Here is a 22,966-nt window from a genome sequence, read left to right on the forward strand (position 1 = left end):
TCTCTCCGGGAATGTAATACAGTTCTGAAAACAGTTATTTTCATATATGTTATCCAGGTTTCTAGTTGTTTACGATGTAAGGGAAATTTTGCTACCACTTAAGCTTCCAACATGGCTTAAGTGTTCCCACGTAGTTTTGAAGTGATGCAGATCTGCTCTGAATGACATTTCGCATTAATCGCTGTATGTTAAAATTTTAAGTGTAACCATCTCAAAAATAAAAACGTAAAATAAAACTTCCAACCCAAGGGAGCACGAGACAAGGTAAAATAAAGAAAACTTGGTCATTCCAACAGTAGATGGGAAGGGAGGAAAAATGAAGGAAAGAGGATTCCAGTGCCAAGAAAGGAAGTCAAGAGCAGGAACAGATGGGACTATTTACTCCTGACAATATAGAGATGATTGAGGTATTTGGAAAAGACTTTAAAATAAATACTGGATGTTTAAAATTCTCAAAGAGCCGAAGGAGAAGCCAACATGATGGAAGAATTAAAAACTACGGAAGATTAAAGGTAGGCATTAAAAACCATGAGAAAATTAGAACTGAAATAAAAAATTAGAAAAAGCTAGACATAATATTCTGAAGAAAGAGTAATTCCTTGGAAGTTAGAGTGAAGAAAATCTACTGGGATATAATAAAGAGAGATAAAGGAATGGACATCTACAGCATTCCTCTCCCAACATGTCCGCAATACATAAAACTCACTATGACTTAATTATAAAGTAAATCTTATTAAAATCTACTAGAAAGGGTGATTTTAACATACTTCTCTCAGAAACTACTCTAATCAAAAAAAGCAAGTATGTAGGATTCTTGAACAACGTGATTCTCAAGCTTGATCTAACAGATAATGTTTAGAATCTTGGGTAGAGGGATCCCTGGGTAGCTCAGCAGTTTAGCGCCTGCCTTTGGCCCAGGGCATGATCCTGGAGTCCCGGGATCGAGTCCCACGTCAGGCTCCCGGCATGGAGCCTGCTTCTCCCTCCTTCTGTGTCTCTGCTTCTCTCTCTCTCTCTCTCTCTGTATATCATAAATAAATAAATAAATCTTTAAAAAAAAAAAGAATCTTGGGTAGAGCAATAAAATGGGTCATACATCAGATGGCCACACACACACCAGTCTGTTCTCTATTCTGTTCCATTATTGAATGTGTCTTTGCTTATATTGATACCACAATCTTAATTATAATGGCCTTATAATCCTTTTTGTCCTCCAGTCTGGAAGATAAAAGGTTAATCTGTAGCTTCCTTCCCCAATCTGTGCTTCAAAATTTCATAAATATACCGAGGGGTGATGAATCTTGTGGAAAAGGCTCTCAGTTTTGATACTCCCATAGCAGATGATCACCAAAACCTTTGTTGCTTTTCTGCCCTCTGTGGCAGCCTTCTGTCAGGAACCAAGCCTGGATTTCAAGTCTTTCTCTGGGCCTGGATTTCAAATCTTTTTCTTGGGATTTGATGAAAGTCCCCAAGGAGAAAGTGCCTGTTAGTGCCAGTGTTAATTTACCACTCCTCTTGCTGGTTTCTTTTTCTAGCTAACTCCCTGTGGTAGCTCTTGGCTTTTAAGAACTAGGGACTGCATTAGTTTCTAACACCCAAATGTTTTAAGAATTTTTTTGGTTGGTGGGGGCGGTGCCTATGTGGCTCAGCGGGTTAAGCATCTAACTCTTGATTTCAGCTCAGGCCATGATCTCAGGGTCCTGAGATTGAGCCCTGTGTAAGGCTTTGTGCTCAGCAGAGAGTCTGCTTGAGGATTCTCTCTCTCTCTCACTACCCCCTCCCCTGTGCTCTCTCTCTTTTTAACTTCACAGATGGCCTTAAATTCATCAAGTGTGTTATGGGGGGAAATAACCATATACCTGAAGCCTCTCAAGACATCAACGCTGTTCACTTTAGCCTCATGAGACCATGAACAGCTTTTCCGGTTTTCCTTTGCCCCAGCAACAGTGCCGTGATCCTTAATTTATAGCCGGTACCAAGATTGATACATCCTCCCTGGGGGGAATGAATCAACTGCTGATCTTCAGCTCTATCCAAATGGTCATCTACTGCATGAAAATTCAGTCCATCTAGTTCTCATTGTTTCCACAGCTTTCCAATGTCTTTAAAATATGATGCGTGTATTTTATCTGGCTTTTCTAAGTGATTGTTGTTGATCACAGCAGAGGCCTGCCAATTAGACTAGGATCCACTTCTCACAAAGAAAAAATATGACATTTTTTTACTCAGGTTAAAAAGTATAGGGGTTCCTGGGTGGTTCAGTCAGTTAGGCGTCTGCCTTCAGCTCCAATCATGGTCCCACAGTCCTGGGATCAAGCCCAGCATTGGGCTCCCTGTCCAGCAAGGAGTCTGCTTCTCCCTCTCTCTCTGCTCACCACACCCTACTGTGTACTTTCTCTCCACCCCTCCCCCAAATAAATAAATAAAATCTTTGTTTAAAAAAAGTATAAGTAAAAAAAAAAAAGTATAAGTAGGTTTGCAAAGGCCCACCATATCAAAGGAAACTGAGAGGAAAATTGTATGTGCCTCCATGTTAGCAAAGTAGTTACTTAGTATGACTAGAAAAGCCAAAGGAGGTTCCAACCCTAATCCCCTTCCCCACTTCTCTGCCATGAGAGTGATCTCTTCTACTACAAACAGATACCGTATCCATAAGGGTACGTACTCTAGGTTATGATCAATAAGAAAGTTTATTTGCTCTGACAAAACAGGAGGTCTCACTTTCTTGGTTTGGCACAAAGGTCTCATTTGGTGAGGAAAGCAGCCTTCTCCACCTTGATCTAATTAACACAGGGCATATAAAATCAGCAATATCATCTAGTACACTTTGAAAGACATGAAAAGTCTAACAGTGAGAATCACAGACTAGATATTTATTTTTGTAAGTGGATGTGGGAAGAACTTGGTCAATGTTTCCACCAACCTCTGTCTGTATATCCAGCCTTACCTAACAAGCTGGATATACAGGAGACATTACTAACAGCCTTCTGAATATTTATTATCCTCCTCCCCCTTTTTGCAGAATCTCAATTTTGTTTGGGGAAGTGGGGACAAAATGCTTTGTCTCTCAGGCTCACTTGCAACTAGGGGTCCAAGGAGACACAATTGTGGTTGGAATTTAAGGGGCAGTCTATCAGATATGGAAAGTTTGTTTTTCTGATTAAAGAGATAAATGCAGCTGGTATATGCCTTCTGTCCTTACTCCTTTACCTTGCTTCCACCTAGAACACACTTCTGATGCCTGGAAATGAAACAGCCATTTTGAAAAAATACCACAGGGTGGGAAAGACAGGGATATTTCCTTGGGAAGTTGCACTGTGCCAAACTAACAATCTCCAGACTACTTGCTAAGTGAGAAAAAAAATAAACCTATGGAAGGTGATAATCTAGCACATGTAGCCAAATGCAATCCTAGTTAATGGGGATGAGGAGTTTTTTACAGAATTTTAGGAATGTGCAATCTAGTAGAGGTTCTGAGAATCCAAGGAAAGAGTTTTTAAAAATGAAGACCACTCAACTGTGCCATAAAGAAAACATGGAAAGAAAGGGGTTTATGAGAATACCAAAGAATAGTGCTTGATTATTGGGGGTTCCCTGGAACACTGACTAAGGCTTTCCAAAACCTGTTCATAGCACACTACAGAATTATTTATTCCTCCCCTTGCTGTCTATACCCCAAAGTCCTTTTCATCCAAAAATGATGACATGTCCTAGTCTTTCTCCCTCTTTCAAAATACACCCCCAAAAGTTTTCCAGAATTTGTCCTGAGTTGCACCTTGTCACTCTTGCCCACCTCCTCACACCTTTATAATCTATCTTCTCTTGAAAGTCCTCTTTGTACTTTCCAAAGCAACTTATTTAAATTGGTTTGGTTGCTTTTACTTCTCCTTCTCATCTATTATCCACATCTGTGCAACAACACCAGGAATAGAACTTGCAGAGGAAATTATCTTTAGCATGAAAAGAAAGGTGGGAGTCCTTTATGTTACCTTTTATTATTTGATTAAAATACATGCATTCATGTGCCTTTATGAACACAGATAATCCTGAAGAATCTTCCTCAAACTAGGCTTGCTTTCATAAGGATCAAATGTCAACTCCCACCTTGGCCCACCCCTCTAATTTTACTCGGCTAAACTATAATTTGCGTCATTCAATCCCCCCAAACGGGAGCTTCATCAGCACATTTCATGACATTCAAAGCAATTCAGAAGAGTGCTCTTGAAAAATAACATAGAGTACCACACATTCCATACATCATCTCTCCTCTTTGCAAATCCAGAAGATGGGAACGCCCTTTCCTCTCCCTTGCTGTCCAGTGTCATCCACTGACTGCCATGTTACACAGGAAACCCCAATCTCAGTTCCCCCTGAGTCCTCGAGGCCACATCCCAAGAAATAATTTCTGCCTTAGAAAACAGTGCCCTTGCTTCTAAAGCCACATCTCACATTTTATTTTGGGTTTCTGATGCCCTTTTTATTGTCATCTGTCTTTCATCAGTCCCCCATGGAGAATTCCAGCTACCAGTACTAACAACATTATACACAGTACCACCATTGATGCCAACATCAAATGGAAATACATATTTTTTTTGTTAGGGTGTATAAACTTCCTGGTTTAATGAAGCAAAGCTACGCTGAAAGTTTATCTAACTCAGTTTATAATAAGAAAATGCCTTGGTGCATGTATTTGTGTTGTAAAGAAAAGCTAAAATTAACACTTTTAAGACCACCTCCGACACATGAGTAAATCTTGTTATAAGAAAAAAATTTAAAAAAAAAGAAAATCAAGGTAAAAGTTGATTAAAACACCAAACCAAATTAAATTTGATCTAATAGTGTTTACTTGTTTTAACATCTGGAAAAGTTTGGGCATACACTGCAAACATTTTTAACCTAATTTAAAAATAAATTATGCTTAGTTTCCACAGATGTATTTAAGTTGGGTCCTTTTAAAGAAATAATTCTTTAGGAATTTTTTGGTTTTTTGCATTTAACAGGCAAGAATTTAGATCATAAGGTGCCAATGGAAAGAATATCTAAATATCTCCCCTAATGGGTCCTCAAAAGAGCACCCTACTATTTAAAAAATATCATTTAAAAAGATCCTATACCCTCTGCTGGGCAAAAAACAGACAGATGTGGAGATCTCCTAAATAAGGAGGGGATGTTGCACAGGGATGTTTTCACCTGCAGAGAGGGGAAAGAGAAGTAGCTGGTGGGGGCCTCCGCACTGATCCTGACTCTGAGGACATGCACTAAACTCCAGGAGAGTGAGAGGCTCCCATACAATTGAGAGATTTAGCTGAAATTCCTAAGGGCTCAGGCACCCCTTAGAGGCTCTACTTTTCTCCTCCCTGCCCAACACACATGTTTCCCCCCAGTGGCCAAAGTGTAGAAACTATTCTCCCAAATCCCTTGACTGTTCGGTGTTAGAGCTTGCAGCCCCTTCCACCCCATCTTATGTATCAGGGAACACTACATGCTACTGGGTAAGAAAGGGTAGCATAGGTATTTATGGAGACCAGCTTGGGAAGAAAAGCTGAAAAGGCTATTTGAAGACCCAACACAACCTTGATCAAGCCTAAAGTTCTGCTCTTTTGTTACCAGAAATCTAAAGACTTGCCTCCTTATCTGGTTGGCATCAGCTTAGCTGTTTACTCTGTACATGAATCTGGTTCCCCAAAACCCTGCTTCTCTCTCCCCCCTACTCTGCATTTGGTTTGTCAGCTCTGTCTTTCCCGAATTCACAAAGTACTCTGTAGCTTCTTGACGGATGGGGTCATCTCTTTGGACTTATTTTTTTTCTTCCCAGTCACAGCCTAACACAGGACTTCCTGCTTTCGCAGCAGACGGTGAGTTATGCTGGGACAGAGAAAACATAGGGCTGATTCATCTTTTGTCTGTGGGCTTTTTCAGCACCCATTCAATACCCCAGAAGAGAGTTATTACTTGATAGAAACAGTACAGACAAATGTAAGCTGTAAGTAAGAGAACCACCTACCCCCCATTATTTTTCCTCTGTCCTCTCTTCCTATTGCAGTGTGCACCTTCTGGATACAGCCAAGGGCTTGCCCTACTAGGGGTTCAGGCAAAGGCTGTGAGCTTTGTGTGTCTGGGAAGGGCTGTGGTCAGCAAAGTTGGTTTTCTTATTAGAAAAGTCTGTTTTATACAGTGATGAAGCTTCACACTTGTGATTTAAAAAAAATTCTGTGGCGGAGACATAACCTCCCTCTAAATTCTCATCTCATGGCGTAACTTCATCCACAAACTCATAACTCAGAGCAGCCTGTGGTTGAAAATCTTGTACACATTTACTCCTTAGTCCTCATTGCTAGAAGGTAACATAGGTTAGCCACAGAATAATCCTTAAAACAGTAAGAATCACAGCCATTCCTCTCTCTTCTCAGCCGTTATATGCATTCATAACCTTAATGCACACCCCTTTAAAAACCAAATCAGTTCTGTCTTTTTTCTACTTCCTTTATCATTACCTTTCTGCTCTTCTACCTAGAACACTGGTTCTCAAAGCATGGCCAGCCTTAAAATCACCTAGGAACTTAGGAATGCAAATTCTCCAGGTTTTATCCCCAACCTACTGAATCAGAAACTCTGGGAGTGGGGTCCAGTAACGTGTGTTTTAACAAGCCCTCCATGTGATTCAGATGCATGCTCAAGTTGGAGAAACACTGACCCGAGAGCCAGTAGCTTTGCTTTGTAGGAACTAAGCATCCCGGCATCTCAGAGAGACTAGCTCTCACTTTAGCCATCACACTTGTAACCATAGGACAGGGAACAACTCATGAGAGCCTGCAGCACACGTCCACAAAGCATCCCTGCATAGAGAGGGTAGTCTGGCCAATCCACATGTTAGCACTGCAGTCCTGATTAAGGGAAACACCTCCAGGAGACAAGTGACTTGGAATGTGAGAGGAAGTGATTGCACATCATAATCAGTAAATTGCATGGGGATGAACAGAAGCATCTGCTACTAACATTTTCAAAGCTCCATTTTTTCACAGGTACATTCCAGAGTGTAACAAACCATTTCCACATGTGGGGGCTGATCTTTCAACTATATATCTTACCTGCCTTTTGTGTCATCACAGATTTCTTTAGAAGTTAAAGTTCACTTCAAAGTCATAGTGAAGCCAAAAGCTTTTCCAGGTGCAGTGATGAGTCTTCAGAGATGTTGGTGATCAAGGGCAGAACTGTGAATTCAGGGAGGGCTGTGAGAGCTAACCTCCCTTAGTGCCACTCTCACTTCTGAGATCCTCCTGCCCACGTCAATTACATGGACGCACATTAGAATCCCTGAGGAAGCTTGTTAGCATATTGATGCCTGGGCTCTACTCCTAGAAGTTCTAATTGAATTGTTCTGGGTAGAGTCTATGCATTGCCATTTTTGAAAAAGTATTCCATATTCTTCTGCTGTGCACCCCAATTCTAGAACAGTAAATATATAAATTATATGACTATTTCTTGAGTACTTACTGAATTAAATGAATATTTCTTGAGTAGTCATCCCTAATAAGGCCAACAGAAGATTCAAAAAAGCATTAGGAAAATAGGTGTGTCCTCAAGAAATGGGGAAGAAAATATACCCACCTAAACTAGAACCCATAGCATTTTAAAGTGCTATATTAGAGCTACACAGTTACCTGTGCCAAATACAGGGTAGAGTTAATGCTAGGTAGAAACAAATGGTTAGCTCCACAGAGGAGACTGGCTTTGAATCTAGTTTTGGAGGATTTTTATCAGACAAGGGAGAAAAAAAAAAACATTTGGGCTGAGAAAATGCAAATAAACAGAAGTGTGAAGGCAAGAAAGTTCAAGAATTTTGGAGGGATCAGTAAATATTGTAAAGTCACATATAGAGAATGAGATTGTCAAGGTCACTCAGACCAGATTTTATTTTATTTTATTTTTCAGGCCAGATTTTAAAGGATTTGTGATTGCCATGGCAACAATTTGAGTCTTATTCTCAATGAAAAGCAACACTATGTGTTTTAGAAAGATGTATCATTTAGAAGATAACTACTATTTCTACCAATGAAATTGTTGGGAACTATGCTTAGCCAATTAAAGAAACACTCATTGACCATTTAATTGACTTTGCTGCAAATTCCCACACTACAGTATATGAGGAATTTAAAAATGCCCAAAGCAACTATTTATAATAGATTCTTGAACCTTGCACTCTCTTATAAAGCTAGTATACAAAATGGAATTTTGCGGGCTAACTAGCCAATTTCTGTTGCTGCTGCTAATCCTTACTTTTTTTTAATCGTTTATTTATGGTAAAAGTAGGCTACTGGACCCATGCAGAACATTAGCCCAGATCACCTGGCTAAGTAGTGTTTGTCAGGTTTCTCCACTGTAAAGTTATCTTCTCCCTTTTTCATACTGTAATCTTTGAAAGGAAGTCACTATTTACACCTCCTTGAGGGCAGACTGTCTACATAAATTATTTGGAATTCTACATGGGATATTTGCCTACTCTCCCCCATTTGTTTTGTTCAATCATTAATTTATATCAGTATAAACCTAGAAATTCATTTTATACTTTGTATTAGAATCTAATACTGCATTATTTACTATGACTTTTTTTTTCACTTGTCTGGGCAATTTTCCATTCTTTTAAATCATAATTCTAAAACACGGTTATATAAAAAAGTATTCAGACTGTTATCATTTTTAAACTGAGCTCTTTCTATGTGAACTATGGTATAGGGATGTTTGTGATCGCAAAGAACAGAGCTGACCTCACTTCCATTCTTCAAAAACTAATTCGGGAAGGAAGGAAGAGCATTAATGCCTGCCATTACAAGCAGTTATTTGGAAATCCAGGAGAATCTGAACATCCTAGAAAATTAGACATTCAACATATGACTCTTCACCAAGCTTGCTCTACCTCACAAACATTCTTGGGTTGCCTTTAACAAAAAAAGAACACATTTCTCTCTCCTTTTGCCACTAATACAAGCATTAATTACACCCTCTGCCAAAGTATGCAGAATATTTACTTTTATGATTCTAAGCAGACTCCTGACACTGATGTGGTGAAATATGAGAGGTTGAGCAGCTGAGTCCTAGGGTTTCAGGCTGAGTTTGGGGAGGGATCAGTTATCCGATTTACCATGTGCAACCAGAAGTTTGCTCCTTGATTTTTCACCAAACCTCTGTAAAGAAAGCAACTTGTTCATAGTCGTAGTGTAAAAAAGGAAAAATAATAAACCTCTTAAGATATATATTGCCAAACCACCACCATACCCACATGTCGGTGAGAGCACAGAACACTTGAACCTTTCTGACCAACTTTATACTGCCCATTGATCTTCCTCCACTTTGCTAGGCTCCCCTTCCTCCATCTGTCAAGGGGCCTCAATGGGGGCCCTTCAGCTCACCTTCAGCAAATGTTCACAATCACACATCAGATTTTGCTGACACATGTCATCTCTCCTGGGATGTCCCCATGACAATGAATCCACCCTGGTCTATCCACAAAGCCCAGCAGGAAACTACAGCAGCTGAAGCAGCTGCTTCCTCTTGACTCCAGCCTTTGGATGAACATTACTGGCATTTTTCAACCTCGAGAGTTGAAGCCAGGAGAAAATGTAAGTACCCTTTTACCTCCTTACAAAACTGAAGGAGATCATGCCTCTAGACTTCCGGGTACACTTCCTCTTCTGGCAAGAGAGCTTCTTTACCATCTGTTTCTAATGTTTTTTCTTGTCTCATCTTCCCAAGCAGGCTCACAAGAGCTCTGCCCTACTTCTTCCCTACTGCTTTGTGAATTCTCTCTCTTTACATTTCCTGAATCCTCCTACCACTTAGAATGTTCTATCCACCTCTTCACCTACAGACCCCAGCCCTAACTTCAGGGCACAACTCCAAATTTACATACTCTGTGGCTCCATATCACCTCCCAGCACCAGAAATTTCACCTTTCCTGTCAATGTGGTATATCTTCTGATCTGCAGGAGTGGTCTGTTATTCCTCTGCTGAAGGCAGAAAGTGGGTCCAATGCATCTTTTATATCCCCAAAGCCCTGAACATCAGGAATTGTTTTCTAATGTATATGTGCAGGAGACCCTTTGGTGAACCATAGAAATGATCCTGCAAGGGATTCAGAGCTGATATTTCCAGTCTTTCAGATGTAGAAAATCAGTAGCATGTGGATGAAGAGGTTTGCTAAAAACCAAATAGGTACTTATCTTTGCTCCTTCCTCCAACATCACAAAAGATATGAACCCCAAATGACAAAGCAAGTGAAAGAGGGGATTATAGCAAACAAGAGATAGTCAACAGAATTTAGGAAATAGGAAACAGATAAGCAAGTGGTAACTAAAGTTTGATGGCCAGTCAAGGGTCTATGGAGCCAAAGGATGCTGACTGATTCAGTTAGTGCAACTCTGGAAAGATACAGAGACGGGAGGGTGTCAAGTATCCCCAAAGGCTGCAGGGTGGGTTGAGCCTGAAAACAGGAGGATTGGTTGGTAGACCCCAGAATCCTCCCCAGCCCACACAACCAAACAATCGCCTTTCTTCTCACCAGGTATAAAACAGGTTTCCACTCTGGAGGTACTTTGGACTTGAGGTCCCCAGGTCCAGTTAAAGGCAAAGGTGAAGAGCAATTTACACATTCAGTACAATCCCTATCAAAATAGCATGGACTTTCTTCAGAGTTGGAACAAATAATCCTAAGATTTATATGTAACCAGAAAAGACCCTGAATAGCCAGAGGAATGTTGAAAAAGAAAACCAAAGCAGGAGGGCATCACAATGCCTGATTTTAAGCTGCATTACAACAAGACAGTGTGGTATTGGCACAAAACCAAACCAAACAAACCAAACCAAACCAAACAAAAGACACATAGATCAATGGAATATAATAGAGAACCCAGAAATGGACCCTCAACTCTATGGTCAACTCATTTTTGACAAAGCAGGAAAGACTATCTAATGGAAAAAAGATAGTCTCTTCAATAAATGGTGCTGGGAAAATTGGACAGCCACATGCAGAAGAATGAAACTGGACCATTCCCTCACACCAGACACAAAGATAAACTAAAAATAGTTGAAAGATCTAAATGTGAGAGAGGAATCCACCAAAATCCTAGAGGAGAACACAGGAGCAACCATTTTGACCTTGGCTATAGCAACTTCTTGCAGGACACGCCTACAAAGGCAAGGGAAACAAAAGCAAAGATGGAACTATTAGGACTTCATCAAGATGAAAAGCTTCTGCACAGCAAAGGAAACTGTCAACAAAACTAAAAGGCAACCTACAGAATGGGACAAGATATTTGCAAATGATATATCAGATAGAGGGCTAGTATCTAAGATATATAAAGAACTTATCAAATTCAACATCCAAAAAAACAAACAATCCAGTCAAGAAATGGGCAGAAGACATAAGCAGACATTTTGCCAAAGAAGACCTACCACATGGCCAACAAGCACATTAAAAAATGCTCCACATCATTTGTCATCAGGGAAATACAAATCAAAACCATAATGAGATACCACTTTACACCAGTGAGAATGGCTAAAATTAACAAGACAGGAAACAACAAATATTGGCAAGGATGCAGAGAAAGGGGAACCCTCTTGCACTGTTGGGAATGGAAGCTGGTATAGCCACTCTGGAAAACAGTGTGAAGGTTTCTGAAGAAGTTAAAAATAGAGCTACCCTACAACCCAGGAATTATACTCAGTTACCCCAAAGATACACACATAGTGAAATAATGGGACACCTGCAATGTCCACAATAGCCAAACTGTGGAAGGAACCATGATGTCCTTCAACAGATGAATGGATAAAGAATATGTGGTATATATACACAATGGAATATTACTCAGCCATCAGAAAGGATGAGTGTCTACCGTTTACATCAATATGGATGAAACTGGAGAGTATTATGCTGAGTGACATAAGTTAATAAGAGAAAGACAATTATCATATGGTTTCACTCATATGTGGAATATAATAAATAGTGAAAGGGATCGTAAGGGAAGGGGGGAAACTGAGTGGGGAAAAGTTAGAGAGGAAGATAAACAATGAGAGACTCCTAACTCTGGGAAACAAACAGGGTTGCAGAAGGGGAGGTGGGCAGGAGGGTGGGGTAACTGGGTGACAGCATTAAGGAGGGCACGTGATGAGATGAGCACTGGGTTTTATATTATATGTTGGCAAAGTGAAATTTAAATAAATAAATAAAAGAAAAAAGAAAACCCTACGCCAAATGACTAAAAAAGTAATAAAAATAAAAAATAAAATAAGATGTTAATATACAAAATTATAGATGGCCAAGTTAAAAAAAAAAATAAAGGCAGGAGTGAGGCACCAAAGGAGAAATATAAGAGTGTAAGTAAACATCTGCAGGTGAAATAGTAAAACCCACCATCTTTCCCTGCCAGGTGGCCAGAACACCAGGAGCCAGACTTATCCTCCCCACACAGGGGGATAGAGAATTCTCTCAGGGGAAGTTGATAAGCCCCAAGGGAAAAGAAACCTACTGATCCTGTGGACCCAATGAAACAGCCAGGTCCTCACCCATTTATCCCAAAGCAAAGTCTGAGGTTTAATAAGCACTCTTGTCCTCACCTTAATCATAGCTACCAAACATGTATACACAGGTTCAGACCAGGTTTTTAGGGACTCTAACTTGAAAACCAATCTCTGACTGTAGGTTAACTATACTGGAATTAAAAAAAAAATCTCTGTGCCATTCACTCACACTATGACATTTGCAATAAGTTTCTAATAGGAGTCTAAACCAAAAAGGGGGGAGAGGGAGCTACTCAGAGGAAGCAGACACAACTGAGAAATCAGGAAACATTTTTTTAAAAGACTGAATACTCTCAGATATAAGAAGAGATATTAAATCTATGAAGAAAAGAGTAAGTGCTAGTGAAATAGTGAAGAACCCTCTCAGAAACTCAAAATCTTACAGCATTGAAAATTAGCATTTAAAATTCAATCGAATATATGGATGATTAAATTTAAAGAAATCTGGAAAGTATAACACAAAAATGGATTGAAAAGGAAAGCAATAAGCTAGAAAATTAAAGATAAACTCATGAAGACTGACATTTGACTGATGAGCTAACTGGAAGGAAGGATCAGAGAAAGAAACTGTAAAAATACATACTGTATAAAACAGAAACCACATATATATGATATTCTTGAACCAAGAGATATGGCTTTCCAGATCAAAAGGGACTATTTCCTGCCCAGCATGTTGAATTAAAAAGAAGATGCATCAAGGCATATCATCATAAAATTCCGGATAAAGAGAAGCCCTCAAAGTTCTCGAAGAGAAAAATCATACAAAGAATTTTTCCCACACAAAGAATTAGGAATAAAGTATTGCCTCATACTTTTCAAAAAGTAGCATTGGGAGCCAGTTGAAAGTAGAGAAATGCCTTAAAATTCTAACAGGAAACTATATCCAATCTAGAAAATCTATACTCAAACTATGATAAAATACGAGAGCAGAATAAAAATATTTTCAGACATGCCAGGTCTTACAACATTTTTCTGCCTCGTATTTTTTCTTAGGATGCTACTGGAAGATGTATTTCCTCCCAACATAAAGTCATAAGCTAAGAAAGAGGAAGACATGAGGTCCAGGAAACCAGGGATCCAGCTTAGGAGACAGATGAAGGAAATTCCCAGGATGATGATCAAGACAAATCCTAGGATACCAGTGATGCATCAGCCGTGGAGCATAAACAATCCTGACTGGCAGAGGACAGGACAGATGGTGCTAGAAGGAATAACTCTAAGAAAAAACAAAGGCTGAAGTATTTGTTCATATTGAGAAGTGCTTGGTAGCCCTGTTGGAAGAGCTGTGGAGGTTATGCAGATACAAGAACGAAACAAAAGAAGGAATTATTGACTACAGAAGGTTGTAGAGAAACATAACGAATAATCATATATTGTATAGCTCATCTTTTATTAACATTTACATACTTCTATACCATTAAATACTGAATATTGGTTTGAATAAAAATGGTAGCTTAAATACAAAGGTGGAATGGGGAGATGAGATGTACACGTGTTCAGGGCAGGGGCAGGAGGCTGGTACAGAGAGGGTGAAATCCTCATCTTTCAAAGAACTAAGGCAATAGATAAATAATATCTAAAATTGGAACCTTGAGGAAAAAGTCAGCATAAACCTGATACTGAGAGATATGGAAGAAAATTCCAGAGAAAACAACAGCAAGGAATACAAGTGGCTGTTTCTGAAGGATAGAAGTCAGGAGTGGGGAAGGGTGGTAACAAGGAACTGCTGTTTTGTATTATAAGATTTAGAATGTTATTTGACTTCTGCTTTTCAGAGAAGCAGTCTGGTACGGGGCTTCAAAGTCCAGACCTTGGTTTGGATGTCAGCTCTGACACTTATTGACTGTGTGAACCTGGTCAGCAAATTTAACCTCTAATTGCCTCAATGTCCCCTTTTGATAATGCTTGACTCAATTAATAAATTAAAACAGATTACTGTATAACTGTTTGTTGTTATTGTTAATAAGCTCCCTACATATATTACTTAAAAACTAAAAATAGTAAAGAGTCAAGCAGTATGCAGATTTTACTTCTGAAGGCTTGATTCTTTTTCACATGAAGTAACAGCCAGAATGTTCTTATGTTCAGTTTTTGCCCTAAATGCACCAATTTCTGTTCCTTTCCTTTCCCACAGAAAATGTTCGTGAACACAGAAACCACTGAGAGGGGTGGGGCTTCAGCCCTCCTCACACACACACCCACACCCCGCCCCCCAGGAGGTGTCTCCAGAGTGGTCGATGCCATCCTTCCAGACCTCCCTTGGCTGGAGACCACAGTGTCAGTGAGAATGTACTGAGTAGACTTTGCGCTTGGGTTTTATGAGACAACAAGTCGTAGATCATCTTAGATCACTGTGGTCATCATGAAAAGACTTGCTGTCCTGCCAGGGTCTCAGACAGAGCTCTTTGTGTTTCAAAAGTGAACGAAAGAAGCATGCAGACACATTCTAGGAACCAGCTCTTCACTCGTTCCTCAAAGGCAGAAGAAGATCCTCCCTTACCGTCCCCTCTTTTCTGCCCTGTGCCTTCTCCTGACATCATCCTGTGAAATCAGTACCCAGTGGAAAACCTAGAAGGCCTCTGCTGTCTTATTCAGTTACAACCTGGGCTCTGGTCAGCACCCACATGAGAGGAGAAACCAGGGTGACCTGCTCCATGGCAGAGTGTGCATGCATGCCTCAGTGGGACTAAACGCTTTCATTACACAAAGTATAACGGAATGCATGCATGTTCGTGAGTTTGCTCATAGATCTGACATCTACCCACTCTGAGACCTTGCATAAACGTTGTCAGTTCTCCAGACCTCATTCTGCTCTGCTGTGAAGTCTGAGTCCAAGAATCAACACTCTCATTTCACCTGGGATGAACAAGGCCTGAGGCAGTGAAGGGACTTACACAAGGTAGCACTCATGAATTAGAACTGGGACCCAAACCCCAGTCTACTGAGCCCAGGGCATTGCTCTTCCATGGTTCTTCATCACCACCCGATGTCTGAATTATCATCATCCCCTCACAGACTCTTCCATGGGAAAACCCGAACCCTATCCAGAAATTCACAGAAAGATAGTATCATTCTTTCATGATATAATTCCCTTCCAAGGCTTAAGCGTTAGTTTTGATCTTACCAAGAAATCCCCAATGAAAATAACAAATGGAAGATTAAAAGCTCCAAGTCAATTTAAACAACCCTATACTTGCATATACAGTCAAACCAGCATATCCGAAAGCAAGTTCTCACACAAAGTCATAAACTCACCCTGCTGCAGACCAGCAACACCAGCCTCTCGGGAAGGGAGCTGCTTCTGAACAAGTAACTGAGATGGAGAGCCAACGCTCCCCTTCCTCCCCTCCCCTTCCCTGCCCACACCCACCCAAAGGCCAGTCTTTACCAAGCTGTTTGGCAACTCTGTTCAAGACAGCTTAAGGTCCAGGAGTGGATTAGGAACAGCTAACACTCTGGCAATCATTTTCCTTTCCCTTGAGCCCAGACTTCAGTGGGCGTGCAATGTGGCATTTTGCTTCTGATTTCAACCACTTCCCCAGCAATTCAGCACGAGAAAAATAAGAGCCCATGCCAGCACAGGAGCAGCCCGCCCCAAGTCCTCTGCCTCCCTGCCATGGAAAGACCCTTGGTGACTGGGCCATCTCCTATCCCAGGACCCAAGGAGCAGGCCATCAACAGCCTGTAGGATAAGACAGGAAGGTTTATCCTGCGTTGCTGCCTTCCCTTCAAGCCAAAGAAGCAGATGGGTCTCCCATCCTGCTGAAAGCAGCCTGGGAAATCTACAAGGATGGACAAGCCATTTTACTTTTAAACCACTCATGGCAGTTGTTGAAAATTATGTATTCTGTGTTTCTGTGTAATTGCCAGAGATCAGAAGTCTAGAACACAAGCTAAGGAAACACCAGGCATATTACCTTCATTCTCTGGTGCCCCTCTGGGTTTTGGGTCTTGCATCCCTCATTCATACTCCACTTACCTGACAGTGTCTCAAAACACATCTCTGAATATATCATACCCTCACATGGAATTACCCAGGGCTCCTGGAAATCTGCAGCATAGAGCCCCATGAGGCGCATGGACCTCAGATGACCCCACCAGCTTCTTCTACTAGCTTCTTTACCACGTCCTCTGCTTCAGTGTTGCAAAGCCATGCATAGTGCAGGTCCTGTCTCACCTCTCAATTGTTGAACATGCATTTCCCTGTTCTTAGACAACCTCCTCCACCTCTCAAATAGCCTAAGCCCTGATAGAAACACTACCTCCTCCAGAAAACCCTCCTTGGTTCCTCCAGTTTTCTGAGTATGGAATATTCCTCCATGGAATATTGACTGTGTTCCTAAAATGACCTCTATTGAGATAATTTTTAAAAATCTGTCTCTCAGGTTAGTTTGTGAGCTCTTTATGAGAGACAGAACTTTCTTCTCTGAGTGCCTACATCAGCATGCAGTGAATAGAATATTCTCTGACTGTGTGTTGATTCAATAATTCTTAAGGGCAGGGAATATGTTATATTTCTTTTTTGGATCCTCTAGGCAATAGATGCTTCAAGTGGCTTGTGAACGACAGAATAAACTAAAAAACTATATTTCCCCAACTTGAAGAACTTGCACTTTGTCCTCAGACAACTGTATGTCTGAGTCTCAATGATGTCAACCTGGGACTTTGTCTCTAAGTGGTTCATCATGCCTGCTGTCCCCAGGAGGCAGTCTGCTACTTGGGTTCCCTCCCTGCAGGCAGAAGGCTCTGCGGCCTCCTGCTCCATCTCCTCCTCCAGGCAGTTAACCATTGCCCTGCAGACTTCCTCTCCTCCAGGCGATGGTGGAGCAGGAATCCTGCCCCCTTGCCACAGGTGTTGGAGCCTCTTGGGAGTTACAGATTGGGGGGAAGGGGGAGGAAGGAAGAAGTTTGCTTACCTTTTCATCTGGGTAACTGCACCTGTGGTCCACGGATGGTATGGCTTCTGGAGGCCCTCCATATTTTTCACACAGTTCTGTGGGGGGTTAAAAAAAGTCCTCATTACTATCTAATCAAGGCAGACACGACAGGGAGGTTATAAAATGTGACATGATAAAACAAGGGGGTTAAAAAGGATTGTTACTTCACTTCCTTTTCCCAGTGGTTGCCCCCTCCAGCCTAGAACGTTCACTGCTCAGTAGATGGCATGGGCTGACATGTATACAAGCTTACAGATTGGAACCCGAGGTTTCCAGAAATGTGTCGATAATCACCTTCCAGGAAGCAGTGGGCTTTAGCCAGCACCTGACATGGCCTACAAATTTTGGTATCAGCTCTTTCTGAGGAAGCCTATTTTTGTAAAGGGGCCACCAGCACACCCAATAGACACTATCTGGCACGTTTGTGAATTGCTACAACATAAAAAGGCAGGCCCGGTTTGAATTACCAGGCTCCAATTCCTCGCTGGAGTTCTGGTCACACTCACTACACAAACCATCTGGAGTCTCGCTCTGGCACTTTGTTATTTACTCGCAGTCCCAGGTGGAATTAGAGCCCATAATTCACCGATGTCCGCCCTCTTCTCCATGGACAGCATCATACCTCATCTCAGCAGTCGCCCTCTGGCCATCCATCAGCCATTCCAACTTGGGAATCCCTTGCCAAAGTAGATGCTTTTCTCTGGGGATTATCATTATAAATTAATGTTTTAAATTTGGGGACTAGCCTGCCATTTTGGAAAGCACTATGCCTTTTTTCTCTTAATCTCACATGTCTCAAACTTATAAAGGGTCCACTTACTTATCCCATTTTCCCTTCCTCCCTTTATAAAGATATCTGGTCACCAGCAGACCATATGCTCCAACTTCTTTTACTTCTCTGGGAATTCATTACTAAACCAACCAACCAACCAACAATGAAAACCTCCCACTTCCTCAAGGTCTTCAAAGAGAAGACCACTGCTCATCAGTGAAGACTGAGCATATCACTGACTCTCTCTCTGCCTCAGTTTACCAGAGGAGAAGGCAGGAAGAAGTTTAGTCAAAAAACACATACTGGTCTGTGAGCAAAGGAAGGACCCTCTAGGTGAGCAAAAGTCAAAAGAGAGGGAGAGGTATGATGTGTCCAAGAATTGGAGAAGTACAAGGAGTTTGCTGTGCTGGAATGTAGGAAACAGGCAGTGGAGCAGAAGACAAAGCTGAAGAGGCATGGGGAGTGAGATGATGAAAGCCCTTAAACGCCATGTAAAGAAGTATGCATAGGTTTTCAAAGTGATAGGAAGTCACTGAGGTTTTAAGAAGGGGTATCATGTGTTTAGACTTTGTTTTTTTTTATATATAAAAATTTGTCAGAAAGGATGGAGGCTGGATTGAAAAGATGCAGAAGTCAAGGAAGAGAATCCAGTCAGGGGACCATAGGGGTAGTGAGGATGGATGGATGGATGGATGGATGGATGGATGGATGGATGGGAGCCTGGAGAAGGTGGCAAAGTGGAGACTGAGAGGATAGGACAGAGCTAAGATAACTTTAAAGGGGTTAAGGTTAAGGGGAATGAGGGACGAAATGACTTGAGTAAACGCTCAAGTTTCTGGCATGGACAACTAGATAAACAACAGTGCCCTTCAGGCACTCTTGGTAGGGAGGTAGGGAGTAGAGGGAGTTTTGTTTTTTTTTTTTTTTTTTTAAGAAAGGGGAATGAGAAAAAGAAATTTAGTTTGGAGACATTTTGAACAAGTGCCTGTGGAACACTCAAAAAAGTGTTTCTATATACAGTAGGTGAAAAGTGAAGACACAGGAAAGATACTATCATCCAGGGAGCAAGTAGAATAGGAGCAAACAGGGTCTCCCATGAGACCCTAGGAAATCACTAACCAAAGGAGGATTGAGTTTCAAGGAGAGAGTAATCACTTGTGTCAACCATACCACAAGTGAAGTCCTGGAGAACAGAAACCAGAAAGAAGTGGGCTTGAGAATGAATTGGGAGAGATAGTAAATGTGAGCAATGAATGTGGTATTTTGGTACACTTAACTGTGAAAGGAGAGAGGGCCAAAGGAAATTATTGGTTGGTTAGAGGCTTGTTGTTTTATTTTTATTATAATTTTTATTTTTTAATCTTTTTTAAGAAGGTGGGGAGAGGGGCAGAGGGAGAGAGAGAGAGAGAGAATCCCAAATGGTCTCCACACCCAGCACAGAGTCCAGTGGGAGGTTTGATCTCACCACCCTGAGATCATGACCTGGGGTGAAATCAAGAGTTGGAACCCAACCAATCGAGCCACCTGGGCACACCCATTGTTTTATTTTTAATAACATTGTGTTTTGGAATAATTTTAGATTACAGAAAAGTTGCACTAATAGTCCAGTTTCCCATATTAACCCCTTTACCATGGTACATTTACCAAAACTCAGAAACCCACATTGGCACATTACTATCAACTAACTTTCAGAACTTATTTGGATTTTATCAGCTTCTCTACTAGCGTCCTTTTTAAGTCTCAAGATCCAATTCAGGGCACCACGTTGCATTTAGATCTCATATCTCCCCAGTATCTTCTGCTCTTTCTTTGTTTTTCATGACCTTCACTATCTTGAGGAGTACTGGTCAGTAGCCCATAGAATGCCTCACAATCTGAGTTTTTCCCATGGTTAGACTGGGCTTATGAGTTTTGGGAAATTATACCACCGAGGTACTGTCTTCACCACTGCATATCAGGGGCTACGTGAGATCCACATGTCAATGCTGACGATATTAATTTTGATCACTTGGTTAATGTAGTGGCTTGGCCATTGTGAACTTTCTGCTTTCTGTTACCCAACTCTATTCCTTGGAAGTGACTCACCACTAAATCAGCTCACACTTTGGTGTGAGATGGGGGTGGAGGTAGGATTAAGCTCCACCTCTTGTGTTTTTAGGATGAGGAAGATTCTCCTAACTCAGTCTGTAATCCTCATAATTTTCTCCTTTATTTCAGATAAAACTATAACAATGGGAGTCTCAAGCACACAATAGAGCATGTAATCCTGAGATTTTATTTTGTTCATTCATCAGTTTTACGTGTGTTACTCAAGGTCCAGGCAAAACAACTCAATGCCTAGTCTGGGACCCATACTATACTTCTCTCTTTCCTTGATCCATTTGGTTACCGTGTCCTTTAATTTTTACCCGTTGAATATTTCACATTTAGTCACAGGTCATAACTGATAAAACTCTGTCAAATCAACGGACTCCCAAGTTGCTTACTGTTTCCTCCAGGTGGAACCCCACCCTCAGCCCCAACTCTTGGTAAATACAAAAGGACAGCCAAGGAGACAAAACTTCCTCTGTATCATCACCAAACTCTAGTGTGGTCAGTATGGATATCAGATGGCTAAATAGCTTAGAGCTTTGGCTTAATAGCTTAGAGCTCATCCTGAGGAAATGGCTCAGAAGTCCCTTCCTGGCATTTTTCACAGAAACTCCCCAGGAATATGTCTTTGAACAAGAATCATCTGCTTGTGGAATGCTTGTAGGATGAGTTCAGTCTCAGCAAAGGACAAGCAGGAGATCTCGGTTCCAGGATTGTGCTGCCACTAAGCTACTCTGGAACCCAGGGTTCACCATTCCAACTTGGTATCTTGATTTCAGAATTAATAAAATGGAGGATTTGGGTTTATTATAATGAATTCAGTTCATTCCACCAGCTGCTTTCTTAAGCACCTACCACTTGATTTCATCACTGGGGTTTCTTTGTTAGAGTCATAGGATAGCATGATTGGCTTTGGGAATGCTGTGTGGAAGCCATATCTCAGAAGAATCACATGGAAAATGGATTAGGGCTGCACAGGTCAAATTCCAGGTTGGTGAGTTGTGTGAGATAAATGTGGGGAAGCCCAGTGGAAAGAAGGGGCTCCTAACCCCTCGAGAGACAATGCATGCTTCTTCCACGGGGGCGGGGGGTGGGGGCAGGAGGCTTGGCAGCCCTCTGTTGCCTCTAGCCCTATCCCATCAGGTGGGGTTAGCTTGCTGTTGAGCTCACATGACAGATGGCTCTTTGGGCCTCCAGAGTGTTCTCCAGCCATCACCGGGTTGTCAAATTGCAAACAAAAGCCATTCATTGCCCTCATCGTCTTTCCTAATTCTTCCTAGTTTCATAACCTCAAACACACATAACCCCAAACTATGCCATAATCATCTGAGGGTCTTCCACTCCTTGCTTACCTATATGAACCATATTTTTCTGAAACTCAAAAAATCAGTACACATCACCTGACAGAGAGTGTTTTTGCTATCCCTGACTACAAAAACAGTCTAGGCAATGTGTACTTTGGGTACCAAGATATTATTTCCACATTTTTGCAATGCTTTCTTACATCTTTTTTGGGACTTACCAGGGTTCCAATTACAACTCCCTTAGGTTTGGATGCAAATTTTCCTTCTACCATGACAGTCACTACTGCAGGGGGCTAGCATACTGTCAAGGTGAAAAGTGGGAAGAGGAGTGAGGAAAACACCTGGCCAAACTCACCTGTAAGCAGTGGAGACTGTGGCATAGAAGGATTAGAGGAGTGTGACACAATTATTACCACCTTCAAGAGAAGGGTTTGATGTCAGGTGGGAGATTACTAGAAAGTGGAAAAGTCTCATGTATCCGAGATGAAAGTTCGCATGGGACCCTTGCTTGCTGCCTGCTACAAGTTCTTTAGGAAATGGCCAGCCACTTGCCCCCCACTGGAGTCTCAGAGTGGGAGTTCCTCTGGCTCTCCATAATCCCAAAGAGAAAACAAGAGACACCAGGGGGAAATGACCAATCTCAGGGTGACAACATCCTCATCCACTGCAGGGGGAATAACTAGGCATGTCCACCATTATTCAGAAGAGCCTAGCCTGGGACCCCAGAACATTCCAAAATTGGACTTTTCCACTGTAAAATCAGAAGGCTGGGATGCATGGGTGGCTCAGTGGTTGAGCATTTGCCTTTGGCTCAGGATCTGATCCCAGGTTCTGGGATTGAGTCCTGCATCGGGCTCCTTGCAAGGGAGCCTGCTTCTTTCTCTGCCTATGTCTCTGCCTTTCTCTCTGTGTCTCTCATAAATAAATAAATTAATTAATTAAATCTTAAAAAAAATGCTGATGGTATAATCTTTAACATCTTGCCCAGCTTGAGGCACCTATGGTTTCCTTTAGATTAAGCAGGTATTTCTCCAGAATGACAGGAAATATAGGAGAGACATGGGTAACATGAACATCTGGTTGTGAGAAAGATGAAGAGAGGAAGGGCATTGAAGACATAAAGGTTCTACCCATATGCAATCCATACAACTTCTCTGAATGGTTCCAGGAAAAGTGACTCTCTCTCCTTTGTCCTCACATTCTATTTTGCCCTAGACTCTCTCAATGGTTTTAATAGCAAAATCATCTAAAATCCACCATTTTTTTTGATTCCCCAGGCCCCTCAAAAC

General features: G+C 41.4%; 1 protein-coding gene across 1 annotated transcript in view; it reads right to left on the reverse strand.

Annotated features, from left to right (window-relative positions):
• The window catches only part of OSR1 (odd-skipped related transcription factor 1), a 77,614-nt gene extending 61,754 nt beyond the window's left edge, over nucleotides 1-15,860 (reverse strand). The window contains 1 exon segment of the mRNA XM_055326916.1: nucleotides 15,829-15,860. The gene's annotated coding sequence lies outside the window, so the exon portion shown is untranslated.
• Between the last annotated feature and the right edge of the window lie 7,106 nt (nucleotides 15,861-22,966).

The sequence above is a fragment of the Nyctereutes procyonoides genome, unplaced genomic scaffold (assembly GCF_905146905.1).
Source record: "Nyctereutes procyonoides isolate TBG_1078 unplaced genomic scaffold, NYPRO_anot_genome, whole genome shotgun sequence".
NCBI lineage: Eukaryota > Metazoa > Chordata > Mammalia > Carnivora > Canidae > Nyctereutes > Nyctereutes procyonoides.